The following is a 20,355-nucleotide window of genomic DNA, read 5'->3' on the forward strand; positions in this document are numbered from 1 at the left end:
AGGAGCCCATAGGACCATAGCCAGGATGAACCCATAATGTGTCCCACTCAAATTCATTCCTGCACTTGACTCTGGGTTAAAGAAAATGACCCACTGTGGGGGCACTTTCTGCTTCCCCTCCAAAGGCGACTCCCAGCCTGGGAGTCCTCCAGGTATGCCGGGCTGAGCAGCCACTGGGACCCAACAGGGCCAGAGTAGCAGAGGCTACTGAGCCCCAGGCAGCCAGCAGGGCAGCAGCTGGCTGGGACAGGACAGAGCAGAGGGCAGAGGGCTCACTGGCTGGGCTCTGGCAGAGCTGAGGACAGGCCAGGGCATAGGGGTCAGGAGAAGGAAAAGCTGCCTGGGGTTTTAAGGAGGTTCAGGGAGGGCTCAGAGAGTGTTCTGGACTACTGACTTTCTTACTCTTACCTGCCTCTGTGGGAGGGCCCCTGCACAAGGGGGCAGGGCCAGACAGGGAAGAGTGGAGATGCTGAAAGACTGCATTCCTCACCCAAACAGCCCCAGGATGCTTCCATCACATGCCGTCCTGGGTACAGAAGGCAGGAAGGACTCACAGGAAGCTGTCCTGGGGCCTGGTGTTGGTTCTCTTGCTAGCATCACTCACCAACATCAGAGGTGCCTGCATTTCTGCTTGGGGTCTTTTCCTGAGCTGGTGCTGGTGAGAGCTGGGTTCCAGGAGCAGAGAATAAGCTCTGGGCTGCCACCACAGAAGCTCATCTCTCTGGGAATGAGGCCTTCCTGGGTTCCCCTGTCCCTTCTGGTTGGGTCTCCTTCCGGTTGCATGTCCTCCTCACCAGAGTCCTGAGTGGAAATTCCCAGGACCAGGAGCAACTCCTAGTAGGACGGATGATGGCAACCCTCCCTCAGAGACAAGCATTGTGCAGCCTGCCCTGTTGGGGTCTTCAAGAAGAGAGCTTATTTCTGTGAGCCGGGAGTGATGGAAGGAAGTGGGCTATCTGGACTTCGCCAATAGGTTGGAGTACAGTGCAGACAATGGAAGTTTCTAGGCAGAAAGAGTGCCCAGCCTCCTGAAGCCAAGACTTGCCTGCATGCCAGAGAAGGTAGCCTGTCTGGTCTTGGAAACTGCCCCTTTGTGAAGCCCTCTGCCCCATGAGAGTTCAGCCCCAGGGTTCATGATGGGCTGAGGTGAGAAGTGTGAGGTGTGAGATAAAGGGGATCTTGTCTTTCCCTGGCAGATGCAGGACCTAAACAGCCCTTGGAGAGAGCAATTGGCAGCTCGTTCTGGCTCACTCCCTGCCAGGCGGGGGACATGGATTGCCTGCCTATTAAGTACAAAGCACTGGTAGTGGGGACAGGGGGTGGGGGGAAGTGCTGATAAAGAGGACACAGCCTTTGCCCTTGGAGAGCCTACAGACCTTCAACAGAGAAAAGGGAAGGAGAGCTGAGCATGTGGGGCCAAACCAGCCAGGAACAAGCCGAGCTGCAGAGCCATGCTCAGCAACCTGCCCAGCAGCCCTCTCTGGGGTCCAGAGAATTTGTAAATATAGACCAATCCTGGGAGGTGGTTCTTAACATGGAATTTTATAAAGATTTATCAAAAAAAAAAATTAATTGAGAATGAAAGACAAAGGAAGAAGCAGCTTATATTATCTGTTATGACAGCAGACAAGTACACGGGAAGATATGTAAGTGCAAAAAGAGATAGGGTGGTGGGGTGGCTAAGCGGGTGGAGTCAACAGGGCTCAGCTCTGCCTCTTCCAGACTGGGTGACCTTGGATAACCTTGTTAGCCTCTCCAGGTCCCAGGCTCCTCTCTAGCCCAATGGAGATCATTGTAGTTCCTACCAGGTAAGGTTGTTGGTAGGATTAAGTAAGGCAGTATGTGAACTCTCTTGGCAGGATGCTGGCACATAAGCATTTGGTAAAAGATAACTGTGATGATTATTAATGTTAGAGGAACAAAGCATCAGGAGGGAAAGACAATACTTGGTTTAGGGGAATTGAAAGAAGCTTCATAGAGGAGGTGGCTTTTGAAGAACCCTCCCCTGAAGAGATGCTAAAGCTCTCAGATTGTTGAAAAATCCATGCCCAATAAAGCTGGGAAGAAATTCAAACCCAGAACCAGTTTTTTCTGAATAGAAAATTTTTTGATGAGATTCCCTAAGGAATTACTCAGACCCATTAAGAGCTTCCTTTCCTGGAGTTCCAGGTCTTGAGATGGGCTGCACAAAGGGATGGAGTTAAGAGACCAGGCCCTGGTCCTACTCCTCTTTGGGCCTGGAATCTTGGCATCTGGCCCCCAGCTTCCTTGAGGACCTGTGTGTTAATGAGCTCCATCCAAAGCACAAACTTGGAGATGCTGCATGCAGAGGCCCAGACTGGAGACCCCAGCAGGGCCCTTGACCACTCTGGCAAGTGACTTGGAAATGTCTGGAAACCATAAGGCTCAGTCTCAGGGACTTTTGGCTTTTCCTACCAAAAAGTTATGTGTTCTATGAATTTAGGAAAGGCAATCCCAGGTACTGTTGATGCCAGAACATGACGAGCTTGTATGTGCTGGGGAATCAGCGTGCAAAAAATGGGTTCCCTCCTAACTAGATGAGCAGCTATAACAGCCCTGGAGCAGGGACACCCATGTGGGGCAGCACTTTCTATAAAACCTAATCATGACACATCAGGTGGGTGTAGCAACCCCAGGATTTGCAGACGGACAATGATGACCTTTTTTTGTACACCTGTGGGTTCTCTGGGCAACCTTTCTATCCAAAGAGCTGCCTTGGTCAGCAAATTCCAGCATTTCTCTGCCCAGACAACAATCTGCTGGGTTCTGGTTTACGTTTGAGCTCCCTTAGCCTCATGCTCAGGGGTGAAAGCAGGGCTGTGTTCTTCTTGCATGCCCAGCATCCTAGAACCTGAAAAGGGGTCCTCTGGGTACTCAGAGAAGCAGGTTCAGAGGGCACAGTCAGCTGGCAAGTTCTGGTCTCCACCCCCAATGCATCAAGGACCAGCCCACTCACCCCAGAACAAATAGCAATAAACCAGCCACCTTGCTCAAGGCCTCCTCCTGCCTGCCTGGTGACCGGGTTCCTGAAGGCTGCAGCAGCGGCAGCAGGTTAAAACCGGGAGGACAAGTTCTGTGGTTCAGCTTCCTGGCCTGGAGCACCTCATGCCTCCATTTTCTTTTTTTCAGCTTCAAATGAGGCTCCATATGGAATTGAACAAGGAGGCATAGAGGGCAGAGGGAGCTAAGCAACCAGTTATGCCACAGCCTTCCTGGAGGTCCAAAGCACAGTCTCAGATTGGGGAGGGGGAGGGACTCCAAGGAGGAAAGGGTTGCCCCAGAGGGAGGTGCCAACTCGGAGGGCTGCAGCACAGTGGAGCCAAAGGGAGTCCTCGGAGTGTTCAATCCGACTTTGCCTACTCCACCCAAGCCACTCCCAGGGACCAGGCCACTCTTCGATGAACAGATCCAACCAATCTATAAATGGAGTGACTTAAGTTCTGCTTGTCCCGGGGAGCATTTTACACTTTAACCGTAAGATCAGTGCTCCCAGGGGGCCATGAGGCTCAGAGCCTGTGAATTTTGTGCATTTAAAGGTAAGGTGTCCTGTCCACAGGATGGTGGATGGGGCATGGGCAGCCAACGTCATGCTTCCTCAGACTCTTTCCTTCCCTGGGGGCTCTGGCCTAGCCCTGACCTGATGAGGCACAGGACTTCCCCTCCCCCACACTCACCTCTCTGTCATTACTGAAAGTCAGACCCTGGAGTCCAGAGTATGGGTGCCACAGTCGCAGCCCCTGCTCAGCCTAAGACCTTGGGTGGCAGCTAGAGGCTCACAAGAGAGCAAAGGATCTTGCAGGGCTGCCATTCAAGGATGCTTGCAGCTGTTCTGCCTGCAAAAATGCCAGCCAGAGAGCTAAACTGCCAGCAAAAGACATTTGGATAGAACTTTGGAGGCCATTAAGAGCACAGCAGTCAGAGCTAGAAGATATTAAACGAATTCGTCATGTTTCTAAATGAGTGTCCTTAGTGCAGAGTGGCTCTTTCTGTTCCCTGGACATCCCCAGAGCAAGCAGCTCAGCCCATTCCCCCATGTACCTGGAAAGGGTGCTACAGCCTGCCCTGCCACCTGCTTCAGGTCCTTGAGGTAGGTGGACAGTGGTCCCTGTATTTAAGCTGTTTGTCCCAGGTCACCAGGCCCCTTTGACACTGTCAGGCGGGCCGAGCCCCCAGTGTGAGTTTGTGTTTGGGGAGGACAGGTTTAGGCATTCCTAGGCACAGGAAGCCTAGTACAGATGCAAAACTAAAGGAAAACGCAGGCAGAGAGAGGCTTGAGGTTTCTGGGTGTGGTGGTTTCCCTCTGCTGAGGCCCAGGGTATCGGCAGGGCACATTTCTGTCCAACATGGACTTTTCCTAAACACCTAACTGGGCTCCAGCCAGGGCTGACCCTAGGGCCGAGGTTCTCTCTCCAGGATCTGGAGTGGACAGAGCGGTTGGGTTGACTTAACAAATTGTAGCCTCATCTCCTGGAATAATCGGAGGATTCAACTACTGCGACATACCAAATTGGACTCTGTTGCTGCCTGGGGCAACTGTGTGCTGCATGGGGTGGGCTTGGGGGCGCTTTTCTGATCAGTCCCTTTAGCAGCTGTGAAGTTGAGGGTCAGGAACCTTTCACCCTATTTGGGGGGTGCTGTCCTCAGGGTCTCTGTACCCCCAATGTTCTGGACCACAGAATTTCATCACCAAGCGAGAGGGACACCATTTCTCCCGTTAAACATACCTAGGAACTGAGGCCGAGGAGGATATGCTGTAAGTCTAGAGAGGCGAAAGGGCCCCAGTCTTACGGTAATCCACGCCCACAGCAGCTAGGCTCTCCCTATGTCCCTCCTTTCTATGGACACCATGGGCTTGGCAATGCCAGTTCCCTCAACTCATGCCCCCGTTCCCTCTGAAAGTTTGCACCTGCCTCTTGGCCCCATCGGCAGAGGGAGACGGATGGTTGCCCCAGGGTGGGGGGCGCTGGCCCAGGCCAACCCCAGAGCAGGAAGGGACAGTGTTGGGCAGCCTGGAAGAGCAGAGGAGGACGAAATCTTGTCCAAAGAGAGCCTCTCTCCTGGGGCTGGGGGCTACAAGGTGAGTAGCTGCCACTTCTGGAGTCTAGACTCCAGAGGGGTTCCTCCGGCCAGTGGTGAGCAGGCGTGCTGACCTGCACCCCTCCAGCAGACCCTGCGTATTGCCTGCTATTGCTGGGCCCATTCTGGGTCCATAAAGGACAGATGACCTGAGGGGGGGTTTCAGGTACAGGGCTGGCTCATCACCAAGGTGTCCCACCACCTGGTTCCTAGTAGGGGACATAGGGATAGGGCAGGGGAACTTGAGGACCCCTCTGCCCCTCACATCCAGTGTCATGTAAGGGTCCTCATGCCTTGGTCAGAAATGGGGGAGGGATCCCCCCGCCCCCCCCCCCCACAAACACACGTCTTTGTGTCTCACATGGCTCACCCATCCTGGGGAGTGGTCTGAACTGGCACAAGGAGGTCAGTTACCTCCTCCAACCAAGTGTCCCCAGGGAATGGACCCCACACAGGCCAACTCTTATCAGACTGGGTGTCTGTCAGTACAGAGTTAGAGGAATAGGCTTTGGGGTCTGATATATTGGGATTCAATTCTCTTTCCACCACTGAGTAACTGTGAGACCTTCAGCTACTTCCTTTACATCTCTGAGCCTCGGTTTCTCTCATCTGTAAAATGAGGATAAGATCAGTACTTAGTCCCAGGGTGGTTGTGAAGACTAAAGGAGAAAATATGTGGAAATAGCTTAGCATCTGGCCTGGCCCATAGGAAGCACACAGTAATTGTCAGGTATTATTACAAGTGCTGTTTGAGGAGGGTGGAGTCATCCAGAGGAAGGAGCCTGACAGCACTAAGTGAGCTTGTCAGCAGAGTTCCTGGTCCTCAGCAAGACTTGCCTGTCACCCAGCACAAAGGTGCAAAGGGAAGGATAATGTGTTTGTGTTTCTAAACCACAAGTCGATCCATATCGGTCCTCTATATGGGCTCTCAGCCCTGGCTGCTGGCCCTCATGATGTTACAACAGGCCCCAACAGCCACAGGCAGAGAGACAGCCGGGAAGTGCCCGCCCCACCCAACGAGCTACCCTCTGCCCTCCCAGACCGCACTGATGGGCCAATGCCCGGGAGCTGGCAGGGCTTCAAGAGCCATTTTCCGTGGTGGGGTGTCTGTTCGCCATGCCCCTGTCCGGAGCTTGTACCTAATTTGTAGAAGGGCGGGGCCTGGACACCCCCTGCAGGCAGAAGGCCTATGCCAGAGGCAAGGGCTCTTCAAAGGAGGGTGTGCCTGCTGCCCCTCCCCGCGCTCAGCTCGGCATCCTGGGACGAGGCCGGGGGAGGCACAGGGACTGCTCCTGCTACCTCCCGTGCTGTTGTCCTGCCCTCTCCTCTCTAAACGGGGCTGAGTCAGACCCGGCTCAGAGGAGGATAGAGAAAGGGAGAGGCACACACAGGAATGACCAACTCGAGACCCACATTCCAGTTATCCCAACATGCAGAGGGTCATCCAACCTGGTGCAGTTGAACCACAGGTGAATGCGACTGGAACTGCAGAAACTTGAATTGTTGTAGGCCCGAGAGGTCCCCTTGTATCTAGCCTTGTATCTAGCATGGGAATCTTTTCTCTAACATGCCTGACTGATAGTTATCTGACTTCTGGAATACCTCCAGTGATGGGGGGATTCATTACTTCTTTGGACAGACTTGTTTGGGAGCCTCTGCCTCTCTCAAGGTCCCAAACCCCATTGCAGCTCCCAAAGTGGGCATGAGCCCAGAGTTTCCTAGACTTCCTACAGGGTGTGAAGGGGATTTGGCCAGTAGCCTTTTTGGAATACCCAAGCCTAGACTCAAACCAAATTAAATACCAATTCATTTCTGAAAATACTCTAATGTTCACACTTTATTATAGTTTAATGGTTCAAAAGTACTGCTCAGGGCTGTGGTTTTGATAGTATAAGGCATTTTATTAAAAGAAAATAATTCACGTATGCACTTGTGAATCAGTAGAAAATATTTCAGGTGTTGATCTAGTTTCAGGACAGTAATGCATTTCATTCTAGCTTTGGTTCACAGATCACTTCAAATGCTCAGCAACCAGCAGCACCCTTACCCCCACCTGCACAGCTTGTTTCTCATGGCATTCTGGTCAGTGCACCCAAGTCCTCAGGCAACTGATCTGTGAGGAGAGCTGTACTTGCCTCACCCACTATGCCCAGCAAGATTCCCTTGTCCAAGGCTCAGGAGTCAGCATGCCTGAGGGCTTGAGGGATGGGCTAAGAGACCTATAGTGTCTGATCCGAGGAAAGAGAATTGGCTCAAGAGAACAATTCTCTCCTGAGGAGGAGAGCAGAGGTCAGGAGATGGGACCAGAGACCACCCTTGAGAATGGGTGTGTGGAGGGGGCACTGGGGAGGGCCTGTACTTTGCTGCCCTGGCTTCAGCACCACCCATCCAGGGCACACAGGGCCAGTGTCTCCACCTGGCCACATGCCTTCCCCCAGGTGGACTGAGGACATCGGGGCTGTGGTGCAGCCAGACACAGCACAGGCCTGCTTAGGGCTGGCAACTTTGCAGTGGCCACCTTGTCTCTGTTTGATGGGAGCCTTAGAATAAATCGTATGAGCTACAGAGCCCATAATGCAAATGATTTACCCATAAATAACATTGATATGTCTAAAGAATCAGTGAACAAAAATGCTATGTGGCACTAGTGTCCTACAATTAATAACTAAAACCTGACGTGCCTGGCGATGATAAAAATGCCTGCGCTGCCCTTGGCCCCTGCTCTGTAACCCTGACAGACACCCAGCCACAGCATGAGAGCAGCCATATAGGGTCCAAGCCAGTTTTCCCTCAGCACTCAGCTAGGACACTACCTACTCTGGGGCCCAAGTCAAGGACAGCAGGGATCTTCTCATTTCCTTGTTTGGGGAAGGGCCAGACAGGGTGGTGCCTGTCCCCTCTCCCCCATATAGACTCGTGGAAACCCACTTTTTAAACCAAAGGGAGCAGGGCAAGGGCAGCCAGGCCTGAGCCACTCTGCATGGCCACTGTCATCCTAGGCTAGGCCAGCACTCTGGGCACCAGGGAGAATCAGGGGATGCAGGCTCTAGAACCAACACAGGAAAACCTAGGTTCATGGCTCAGGAGCAGGGCCCCACCATCTGGGGGGTACAGAGCTCCTGGAAGCTTGCTTTTCCCAGAGTCCCCCTACCCTGCAATCCTGAGACCAGAAGGCTCTCAGGACAGAGCACGGTCTGACAAAGGAATTGGAGTCCCATTAAATCCCGCTTTCCTGCCTGTGCAAGAGGCGGGTACCCAGGGACCTTTAAGGATCTTGTCCAGACTGCACAGACAGGCCAAGGTGCTAGGTGTTACGATTCCAGCTGGGGGTCTCCACGTGTGTGGGTGGGCCGCAGCGCCTCTCCCATCCGGGAGAAGCCGGCCCAGGGCCTCCGAAGCGTACCTCCGCGAGGTGAATGAGTGACTTAATTACACCCAGACCGCACGGGTCTGGGCCGTGCCCGGCCCGAAGGGCTGTGGGATCGCTGGTAGGTCGCAGGGGGCCCGGCGGGGGTCAGGGTGGGAAGGCCAAAGGCCGGCCCGAAGGTCAGAGGGAAAGGGTTGGCGGCGGGGACAGCCGGAGGACTGGAAGGAAGGGGCGCCCCACGAGCAAGAGAGAGCCCTCTCCGCGGCCCCGGGCTCCTCGGCGACGTTTCCCAGGTACTTCTCCCAGGCTCCATGTTCCCGGTGTCCTACCTCAGGCCACACCCTGAAATCAAACTCAAGGCCAGGTGAAACCGGCGCTGTGCAAACATGTGAGCGCGGCCTCTCCGGGCCGTGCCCCGCGCCAAGCCCCTCCCGCCGAGGGCGGACCAGGCGCCCGGCGCCCGCCGCGTTCTCCAGGGGCTTCCCGCTCCGCAACTGGGTGCCGAGGGCGCGCCGGCCGCCCCGGAGGTGGGAGGACCTCCTCCGACTGTCCCTTCCCCGCAGTTCGCGGCCGGCCGGCGCCGGGTGCGCGCGGGGTGCTGCCCCGGGCGGAGAGGCCTGGAGCACCGGGACCCGGAGCGCGGCGCCCCTGGGAGCGGGACTTAGTCCGCTGGGTGCCCGGCGCCCCCGCCCCCCAGCGGACTGGGGCTGCAGCGGCGCCGCGCTGAGACTACTGTCCCGCCGTGTCCCCGGCGCGGGAGGTGGGGGCGACGCCCCTGACAGGGCGCAGCTCTCCCGTGAGCGCGGAGGGGGGCCCCCGGGTGGGCCGCTCCGGGTGGGGGCCCAGCAGGGAGGGGGCGGCCCCGGAAGTGGTGCTACGCCCACTGTGCCGGCTCCCCGGGCGCCCGGCGGGCAGGAGAGCTGCTGCCTTCCCTTCCACCTGAGGTGGGTCGCTCCGTCGCGAGGTGGGCGTGGGGCCCTTCCAAATGCCCTGGATCCCCGCCAGTTGCAAGATCCGTGGGAATGCTACATTTGTCACATTTCGCTTCTGATCTCATTCAGCCCAGGCCTGCTGCGGAGGGCCGGCCCAGAAAGGTCCTTGGTCTTCCCTCTCCTGGGTTCCTGAGAGTTCTGCCTGCTGAAGAGTGAGGAGAACTAGGAAGAGGAGCCGAGGAAGGCCACCCCAAGGCGGTGAGTGATGGACCTTGGGTCCTGGTAGGGTGTCGGGGAGCCTTCTTGAGATCTTGAGGGACAGGCTGGGAGGGACAGCAGGCAGGCAGGCAGGTGACCCCCCAGAGCTGTCTTATCCTGGTGCTGTTAGGCAGCATCACTGGTCCCTTTATTTCAGGTGCCATTTCTCAATCCTTAGTGGGTGCTCAGTAGGTCACTTCCAGGGCTTCAGATGCCCTGCCCTTCCCACTGGCCCAGCGTCTGCTTTTCATCAGGTCTGATGCCTGTCTGAGATTAGGCAGTGTCTCTCAGGCCAGTGCACGTTGTTGAATTCATGCTTCCAGACAGGAAGGGCTGTGTGGCAGGTCCAGTGTCTGTGCCGAGCTAGGCAGGATGAGACAACAGGTCCTCAGGAAGCCACAGGCAAAGGTGCCTGCTCAGCCTATCCCAGCCTGCCAGCTCATCCCCCAGATCTCCAGACCTACTAGAATCACTCTAGCCCTTCCCACACACAGTTGGATCTGGAATGTAGATGCTACTAGGGACTCCAAGGGCTGGCCCAAGAAGAGTCCCCAGGGTGTATGTAAGCTGCATTTTCTATATCTTGCCCCCATGCAGGGGTTTGTTTAGGCTCCCATGGCTTGTTTTTCTAGAGAGGTGGGGGGCTCAGGTTCATGTTTGTGCTCATTTTTGTGGCTGCTGCAGCACACGTTACAATACCGTGAGCTTTTCTCAGGCTGTATGTAGGACAGTGGCTGAGAACACAGCATTTGGAAACAGAAAGAGCTAGGTTTGAATCCTGTCATTGTCTTTGACTCCTCTCTAAACTTTGAAATGTCCTCATCTGTAAAATGGGGTGATGATACCTTCCTCTAGGACGGTTGTGAGGAGTTACTCTAATAATAAATTATTACAACCCTATCCCTGGGGCACCACACCAGCCTCCAGTTGTTGTTATTGGAAAAGGTTAAACTACACTGAGCCCTCCTCTTTTGGAGAACTTTGAGAATGCTCTGGCTGTTTGGCAGGAGATTGTCACAAGGTGTTAGAACAAAGCAATGGGAATAAAGTAAAGGCAAAGGGTCCATGGAGGGCAGGTCATGGGAGACCCCAACTCAAGGTCTCTGGATCTCGTGGAAGCCTGGGAAGGGGCCACTTCCAGAAGGGGATCCAGTCTTGGCAGCAGATGAACAGTGCCCCCAGGACATTTCACAGGTGTCCACAAGTCCACAGGGACCCTGGGTGTACCGCTAGTACAGGTGCTGACCAGGGTAGAGGGAACCTCTGACTTGAAGCTTCCAGTCCTATCTCTGCTCTGAAGAGCCATTTGTCATCTCTGGACACTGGGCATGGGGGATGAGCACACAGAGCTTGGAGTCAGATCTGAGTTTGAATCCCAGCCTCATACCTACCATCTCTGATAATTCCTTATCCTCTCGGAGCCTCGGGTTCTTCATCTGTAAAATGGAGCTCATGATACCTACCTCATAGAGTTGTTGTGACCATTAAGTAAACTAATAAAAAGCAAAGTATCTGACACAGGATGGGTACTTTATATGCATATATTCCCTTTCTCTTCTCCTTCCTGCTGTCTTTAGAAGGGACATAGTAAAGCAGGTTCGGCCCATCACACAGCGTGTATCATGAGCATCAAGTGTGGAGGTGAACAAAATAGAGATATGAAAAGTTAAGGGCTGTGAAGACATCAGGCCATCTTGTGAGTAGGGGCCCTCGAGGTCCTTTCTGGCTAGGCATTGAGGACTCGGGCCTCTGGGACAGTGGGCTGCTGCCCTCCTGGGAAGGTCACTCTTCAGACCCTTCCCTTGCAGCTAACCCCATGCCAAGGAAAGCCCAGGGCCAAGGACCAGGGAGAGGGAGGGGCAAAGGTTAAAGTTCTAAGTGCAGAGAACAGAGGTCAGAGGACTGGTCTGGCCCGAGTCTGGAGGCTTGAGGGCTAGACACTGACAGTGCAGGCCTGGCTGGGCCCGAAGAGCGGCCCCTGTCAATACTGACCTTCCACGACTGGTCAGCCTGGCCCTCCAGCCTCTCATTCAGTGGGAGTGTTGACACAAGTGATTGAACAAGCTTTATCGTCGTATTCTTTTAAACAGCAGCCGTATTAGCTCTCCTCTGGGGATCCCCTGGGATCTTAGCATGGGACTGGCCAGAAGGGTGGGAAACCCAGACTTTTGGCTTGTTCTGTGCTCTCCACCCTCCACTCTGGCCTGCTCCTTGGTATCTCACTGGGGCACTCCAGTGGGACAGCAGAGCCTCAGGGGACTGCTTGGTCTTCTGGGGACGCCCACACTTCAGCTCAGTGGCCCTGGGCAGAGCTTATAAAGCCTGTGGACAAGGAGGATGGGGAGGATGACCCCCCCCATCCTGCTGGTGACTACTGGTCAAAAAGTCAGATGAAATTCTCACCAGGCCCTTCCCCTGGTGCATTTTTGGGGCCAGGAAAGGGGCTGGGTGCCACCTCTCCTGACTGTCATGTCACATGAAGAGGGGCAGATGGCAGGCCCTGACCCCTGGGGAAGGCTGATGGGAGGTAGTTTTCAGCCAGAGGAGAACTTTCTAGCAACAAGCAATGAGGGTACAGGGGAGATGGGGGTGGCGGCCTCCCCGTTTCTGAATGCATTCAAGCAGAGCATGGACTGGCCTCTGTTAGGAATGCCACAGGGGTGCAGAAATTTGGGCAGGGGGCAGAGGGGAAGTTGAACCTCCTCCGTGAGCCCCGCAGGCGTGCACCAGTGTCTTCTGGCTGTGGAACAACTTCTATTCTGAAGGAAACTAGACTGCACGGGAGCACAGATTCCATCCTGTTCCCCATGGTCACCCACAGCCCAAAGCAGAGTAGGCAAGCAACAATTATTTTTGAATAAATGAATGAATAATATGTGCTTTTATGTCTAAATGGACTCCGGGAAATAAAGTTTGAGGGAAATCTTCCTGGCTTCCATGAAACTCTGTGTCCTGGTCACAGTCGTTCTCAACCAGGGAGAGGCAAGGTCACTCTTTGTAGAAGGGCGGGTGGGATGACGGTTTTCCCAAAGGGGTTTAAAGAGGTCTCTGCCCCAGCTCCAGAGATGACGGTACCTTCTGCTGCAGGCCACTCCGTGAGCGGATGGTGGCGGTGTGGGGGTCCTTTTCCAAGCTCTTTTGAACTTGGCCAGTGAATCTAGGATTCACCAAAAGTGTCTTGGGGGTGCCTGAAAATGACATGGGTCGGCATGGAGTATAGGGCTGCTAGCAGTGTATAGGATGTTTGCTTCATGGTCTGGGTCAGGCAGATATGGGCAAATCACATAATCTCTTTGAACATCAGTTTCCTCATCTGTATAATGGGAACAATCATAATCCTACCTCAGGCTGTGGTGAGGGTTAAATGAGATCGTGTGCAAAAAATGCTCAAATCAGAGCTCGGTACTTGAAGCACTCCCTGAGTGACAATTATTAAAAATACTCAAAATTGGTCCTTAAGCTAGTACGGCTGCTGGCTATTCCCCTCACTGTGCCTAGAGAAGCTGGCAGAGACCACTGAGTCTACTATCCTGTCACCAGCATAAATGCAGAGGCCCAGAGGAAGAGAGGACGTCAAGGTCACAAGCCAGCCCCTAGGAGCACCAAGCCCCAAGGTTCACACAGAGCTGCGCTCAGCCTGGTGGCCCTGGGTGTGAGTTCTGACAAGCAGAGGGGGCCCTCCCTTTGAGGCACCCTTCCCCAGGCTCGCTCACTGGTGCTTCCCGCCTTGGTATCCAAGGCTCTGGGTATCAGGAGCTGGTGCAGCTGCCTCCTCTTTTCCCTATCAGCCAGCGATAGATGAGACTCTGGCCCCCATTTGCTGCTCAGTGCCTTATTCCTAGTAAACAGCTTAACAATATCCCATGACTTACACAATCAACCAAATTTTACTTCCTTCAGAGTAGCTGCAAACTTTTTTGGATTCTCTTTCTGGAAACCACCTTCTGGCCTGCCACACATGCTTATGAATCCCTGCAGGGGGCTAAGTGACCCTTCCTTGAAAGAGATTCTTTTTTTTTTTTGCAAACAGCCAAAACTCACTCAAAGCCAGGTCTGCAGGGTAAGGTGGGGCACCACAACAGATACTGCTATTTAGGGTGAAAAGCAAGGGGAACAGTTAGATGAGGAGACAGTTGATGTTGATTCAAGATGGGCCCCAAAGGTGATTCCCAAAGAGGAATTTTGGAAATACCAGAGCATGTTTGGAGCAGATACTCTCCCAAGGGGAACTGCCTCAAATGGCAACACTCATTTGCCTGCCTAAGGTCTGGTTTGAGGAATAAAGGTAGACTTGTGTGCCATAGTTCTGCCTTGGTCTGTGGCACCCTTTTTGGGGTGGACTGGGTGGCCCTGGCATCCCAGACCCCAGGAGTTGGGTGTCTTCCCCAGAGGAGGAGTAGCTGGAGAGAGCGGCCTGCTCACACTGCAGCTACTTTGCTCACCTGGGCTCCAGGGACCCCACTGACAGCTCTAGGAAACACCACCCAAACTTTTGTCCCTGTCATAAAGTAGCATCAGCCAAAAAGACCTTGCCCTCCACTCCTCTCGCCAAGCCCCGCAGGTTGCCTGTTTCTCTGCTGAAATCCTGCAGAGGAGACCTGGACTCTTAGTGGGCTGGAGAGGACACATGCATGCTGTTTCTGCAGCTTTTCGCAGATGCCAACCCCTGGCCCCCGCAGCCCCCAGCAAGGGGTGAAACATTGCACCCACCCTTTCTGGTTCCACACCGGGTAAGGGTCAGCCTGTGAGTCAGGAAAGAATCTTGGTGGAGGGAGCTGGCCCGGCCCGGCCCCCCACCTTCAGACACGTACTCCCACCCTACCTCCCACCCCCCCGCGAGTGTACGTCAGGTTGCCCAGCCCCCATCCTATTTGTAGACACCAGGGAAGGAGTGAAGAGCAGCCTAGCTCCCTCCACAGCCTGGAATCAGATCGGGTTCAACCCCCAATGCAGTTATTTTCTCCTTCGGTGACTTTGCATGAGTTATTTAATCTCTCTGACTCCTATCTGGATTTGTGGATGATGGTAATAACTCCTGCCTTCCAGAGTTGTTTGTTGTGAGAATTAAATGAGCTAATCCTCGGTAAGGGCCTAGCCCATAGTAGGCGCTCAAAAAAGTTCCTTCCCTTCCTTTCACCCAGTCTCCTGCTTCTCCCACACCCCTGTGCCACCCGTCAGTGACCCCTTGCCCGCGGCTCCCTCCACTCTCCCACCAGCTCCACCCTGGGGTTTACTGGGTGTGACCGCATTTCCTCTAGAAAGCTTCTGCCCGGACCTGGCCGTGCCCCGCTGTGGTGGGGATCCGGCAGGAGGAAGCAGACGCAGCAGCAGGAGCGGAGCTGGGCCAAGCTTCCTTCTCAAACGGGTCAGGGCTGGGCTTTCCCCCAGGCCCGGGCACCCCGTGTTCCCAGGCCCGGGCAGGCTGGCAGCTAGAAGGCGATGCCCGCACGCTCAGAAGAGGGAAGTCCGCTGTGCACCCCTGCCTTGCGTCCCGTGTTGGGCGGGGTGTCCTGTGGGAGCGGCCTGGGCCCCCGGGCACCACCCTGCGCCTCCGCTGCTGCCCCCTGTCTGCCTGGTTTTGCTTCGGGGTCTTAGGCCCATGTCGTTTCTTTCAGGCTGGGCAGAAGGAAAGGCAGGGACTGGCTCTCCGAAGGAGGATAGCCCTTCTGCCTCCCCAGGGTGTCTTCCTGGGGGACGAATCGAGTGTGCTTGCGGAGAGACGGGGATGGCAGCGGAGCAGCCTCACAGGCTGACACCCCGACTTAGGGGACAGGGTGGCGGGCTGAAGCTCCAGGCCACCTCCCCTTCGCCCCGGGGCTCCTTGGGCCTGCTCAGAGGGTAGGGAACTGGGGTGGGACGTGGAGACTCGGAACGGGCCCTGGAGAGCCCCTGCCGAGCAGGTGGGTGTGCTCCGAGGACACAGGCCCCGCTGCTGGGCGGACAGAGGTGTTCGTGTCTCAGGGGGGTCCCGTCCGGTGACTGGGCTAATGCTGGGCCCTCAAGAGGATGAGCGTGTCTTAGGAGCTCAGTCTTCATGAACCCTTTTTTCATTACTTAAAAAAATTCTTTTTTCTTCTTTAGAAAAGCAGTTCATACATAGGCTTTAAGAACATTTTAGAAGAGTAGAAAGGAGGAGTGGGGGAAATTACCTGCAGCCTCACCAGCCATGATGAGTTTTTTTTTTTTTGCGATTTATATATTAGTTGTATTCATACTCCATTAGCAAACTAGTGGAGACGAAATCTTTAAAAATAATTCCTTACTCCTAGCCTACACCAAGATTTCTGCTTCAGACAAAGAAAACTCGGTAAAGTTTAGTTTGACTCTGGGACCGATGAGTATGGGTTTGGGCCCCAGCAGTCATGGTTGGGCCCCAGGGGCTCCAGGAAAGTGACCAAACTGTCACTCACACCTTGGGTCACCGACGTAATCCCTCAGGACCAGACTGAAACATGCCCGGCCCACCCCCGGCACCCTCACTCCCACCCAAAACCTTGTTCTTTACCCCTCACTTCTAAGGCTATGATCTATCTCAAATTAAGTTTTGAGCATTCTATAAATTAGAGGTCAGGATCCACTTTTTTCCCCAGATGGATGTCTAATTGCTTCAGCAACGTTTATTGAAAAGCTCATTCCATTCCTATCACGCTGCAGTGTCATCTTTGTCGTAAATCCAGTAAGCTTATACAAATGAGCCTATTTCTGGACTCTCTTTTGTTCCATTGGTCTAAATTGTCAGTCCTTCCACTGATTCCTCTCTGGATTAATTACTGTAGTTATAATAAATCTTGACATCTAACGATGTAATCCTCCAACTTTGTTCTTCAAGACTGTCTTGGCTACTCCTGGTTCTTACGTTTCCCTGTACACTTTAGAATTGGTTTACCAGCTTCTACAAAAATAAATGTGCTGGGATTTTAATTAAAACTGGAAGACATCTGCAGGTTAATTTGGGAATAATTGACATCTTTACAATATGAAAATTCCATCTATGAATATTCATTAATATCTTTAATGTTTTGTACTTTTCAATGTAGAGGTCTTACATATTCTTCCTTAGATTTATTCCTAGATATTTGATATTTTCAATGTTCTCCTAAGTGGTATCTTTAAAGTTTTTCACTTTCTATGTTTTTTGATGGATGTAGGAATATAATTGTTTTGTTGTTGCTGTTATTTTCATCTGTTTGTCTTGATCAGGGATCTTCTAAATTTGGTTATTAACCCCAATAGTTTGCATGTAGATTCTTCTGGATTTTCTCTATGTAGAATCATGTCCCAGGAAGTAACACATTTCAGATGAGTGTTAACCTTCCTTGAGGCTAACGTCCTGTTACCTAATGATCAGCTCTGATTTCTGACTCTCCACTCCCCCCAGCCGAAAGCCTGAGCTCAGTCCATTGCTTCCCCAACTGTGACCGTCACTACCACCACCCTAGGGCTCTGGTCTGTTTATTTTCAGGTTTTTCCTGCTGTCTCTAGGAAGAATTTGTTCTGAGATTGCTATTGGAGTGGACTCAGGAGGAAGATTCCAGAGTCACTGAGACCATTTGCAGGTGTTCTCCCAGCGTTCCTGCAGTAGAAGCTGGGCACCGGGTGGAGTCGAGGGTGAGGGCTGGTGCGGTCGGGCAGGGGTTGGGGAGACAGATGTTCTGGGGGAAGAAGCATCGGCCAGCTCTTCTTCCACTCTGGAGTGTGTCTCTGCTCTTCAAGAAGAATTCAGAGAGCTGGGGAGAAGGCTGAAACAGTCTGCTACACTAGTCCGGGGACCAAGGTCTGCCCACGGCTGTGAGGATGGTCTGCTGAATGAAGACTTTCCCATAGCAAAAGGAAAAGGCGGAGGAGATCAAATTCTCACCAAACCATAAAGGGTCTACATAAGGGAAATACAGTGAGGTTCCCAGACCCCCAAACCCTGAAATTAGACCTCTTCCCTCCACAGGTAAATCTGAGGGGAAAGGAGCTCAGCATCCTCTTCGACGAGTCCCCTCCCCGGGTCCCGGCATCTGCAGAGTCCTGCACTTAGAGAGAGGGAGACAGAGAGAGGTAAGATAGCGAGAGCTACAGCTACCATTTACTGGGAAATTGCTCACTCAATACCCCCTAACCCTGTGAGATATCTTTTATTAACCTCATTTTAAAAATTATTAGTTTTTATTAATATATGCTGTATATTCACTTACCATGTAATCACCCAAAGTGTACAATCAGTGGTTCACAATATCATCATATAGCTGTGCATTTATCATCACAATAGACTTTTCTTTCTTTTTTGTGGAAAATAACATAATACAAAATAAGCAATAAATTTCAAAGCACAGCACAACAATTAGTTGTAGAACAGATTTCAGAGTTTGGTGTGGGTTACAGTTCCACAGTTTTAAGTTTTCACTTCTAGCTGCTCTAAGGTAGTGGAGACTAAAAGAAATATCATATAACAATTCAGTAATATACTCATTTCTTAAACCCTGCCTTCTCTGTTTAACTCCACCATCACCTTTGATCTTCCTCCCAGTCTTTAGGGGTATTTAGACTATGCCCACTCTAACTTTTTCATTTTGGAAGAGGCTGCCAATAATATGGGGTAGGGGGGTGGAACTAATGATGTTCTGGAGAGACTGGCCTCTCTGCATTTCAGAACTCATTGGGTCCAGGGACCCATCTGGAGGTTGTAGGTTTCTGGAAAGTTACCCTAACACATGGACATTTGTAGAATCTTATATAATGCCCTAGGTGTTCTTTAAGATTGGCAGGAATGGTTTTGATTGGGGTTTGGCAAGTTATGATAGGCAGCAGTGTCTAACTGAAGCTTGCATAAGAGTGACCTTCAGAGTAGTCTCGACTCTATTTGAACTCTCTCAGCCACTGGTACTTTATTTGTTATACTTCTTTCCCCCCTTTGGTCACTATGGCATTGTGGCTCCTACAGTGCCAAGGCCAGGCTCATCCCTGGGAGTCATGTCCTACACCACCAGGGAGACTATCTCCCCTGGATGTCATGTCCCACATAATGGAGAGGGCAATGATTTCACTTGCAGAGTCTGGCTTAGAGAGAGAGGCCACATCTGAGCAATAAAAGAGGTCCTCCAAAAGTAACTGTCAGGTGTACCTGTAGGTAGGCTAAGCTTCTCTGCTACATACACAGGCTTCACAAGAGCAAGCCTCAAGATCAAGGGCTTGGCCTGTTGACTTGGTTATTAACCTCATTTTATGGGGGAAAGAAAACTTAGGTTTGAGTTGTTTAAATAATTCGCTCAAAGCCTCCCACGTTAGTGGTGGAGCTGCAACTCAAACAGGTATATTTCACTCCAAAGTCCTTGGTCTTCAGGGACCAGGGAGGGCACACGTGGCTTTGCCCTTGGGGACTGTTTAGTAGACACCTGAACCTCAAGGTCCTGAGAGTAGCTTACATTCCAGAAAGTGGGAAATGGTTTTAGGTTGATTTGCCCATTCCTCATGGCTTCTTTGGAAGCAGTGGCTTTGGGGGTCCTGCTTCTTTCTGAGTGGGTACCACTCTAGTTCTGCGACCTGCTCGAGAACCTGCTAAAGTGACCAGAGAAACACGGCTTCCAGAGCAGGAGCTTCCAGAACACTCCAAATGCACTCCAGATGTGTGGAGAGTTTCTCACATGTTTGAGATTGTTTCTTAAAACCTGGTCGTGGCCTTTCCAAGTGACATATGAACCCATTGAACTGTTCTGAACCACTTCAGATGCAAATGCATTCACGTGGCCACCTATGACCCTGTCCTCTGTCAACACGTGGTCTGAGGCCCAGGGCTCCCCCAAAGGTGAGGCTAGGGCAGCCCTTTGGAAGTCACTTTGCCTCCCAAGTTTCCAGTTTCCCACTCTCAAATCCAGTCACGTTAACCTTTGCACTCCCATGTCACTCCTAACCATTGATAGAGCTCAGTAATGACTCCTACTCCTTAAGCAAACCCAAAATCAGCAGGGCGAGGGTTGGAGGCTCCACTGCGAGTGACGCCTTGTGCCATCAGAGTTTTGAGACCTGAGAGAAAGGGTCCCTCTCTCTTCCCTGGATAGTTTAACCCCGTCCCTTTGTCACATGGCCTTTCTGAAGTTAGGGTAGAGCACTAACTTCAGAGTGAAGTAAGCATGAGGACCCTTTTGGGGTTCCCTGGTCCCCAGAGTGGGCGACATGTCTAGGAGTCAGCTGGTTGACTTCATTAATGTTGTGTATCATGTTAACAGGTTTTTGGTTGTGGAACCTTCCCAGGACAAACTTGAGTTGATTGTGATTTTAAAAGACCCAAAACCTTTCATGTACTGTTGGATTCAACATGCTAGTTTAGTTTAGAATGTTCATGCTTATGCTCATGATGTTCAAATTTTTGTTTTCTGTGCTGTTCTTATCTGGTTCAAGGATCAAGGTCATGATAGCTTTATAAAATGAGTTGACTAGCTTTCCTCCTAGGTTCCCTCTTCTAATTCTTCAGCAGGGAGATGCTGTTTGTAATGGGCTTCGGATTTTATAAAAACACACCCACCCCCAGAGTCTGCCTCCTCCGCAGGGGATTTGGCACAGACAAGGAGACAGACACCTCTTTTCCTTGTTTACAGTCTGCGTTGGCTTATTTATGGTGCTTTTTGTTGTTTCTGGGGACTCTCTGCCGAGAGCCAGCCATTCCCCTGAGGAAGTAGTGATGGGAAGAGGGAGGGGAAGGGGAGCCCTGGTGGGGGG

The 20,355-nt window shown here is 52.5% G+C and overlaps 1 protein-coding gene across 5 annotated transcripts in view; it reads left to right on the forward strand.

The window, feature by feature from the left end:
* The window catches only part of PAK6 (p21 (RAC1) activated kinase 6), a 35,774-nt gene that overhangs the window by 2,885 nt on the left and 12,534 nt on the right, over nt 1-20,355 (forward strand). For 2 of the 5 annotated variants that reach the window (XM_077127439.1, XM_077127437.1), the window contains exons 3-5: nt 9,526-9,654; nt 17,117-17,262; nt 17,597-17,700. The gene's annotated coding sequence lies outside the window, so the exon portion shown is untranslated. Of the gene's footprint in view, nt 1-8,903; nt 8,992-9,525; nt 9,655-17,116; nt 17,263-17,596; nt 17,701-20,355 lie in introns of those variants that run through there. The other 3 variants (XM_077127441.1, XM_077127440.1, XM_077127438.1) reach the window with 3 other exon arrangements.

Source organism: Tamandua tetradactyla, chromosome 14 (assembly GCF_023851605.1).
Source record: "Tamandua tetradactyla isolate mTamTet1 chromosome 14, mTamTet1.pri, whole genome shotgun sequence".
NCBI lineage: Eukaryota > Metazoa > Chordata > Mammalia > Pilosa > Myrmecophagidae > Tamandua > Tamandua tetradactyla.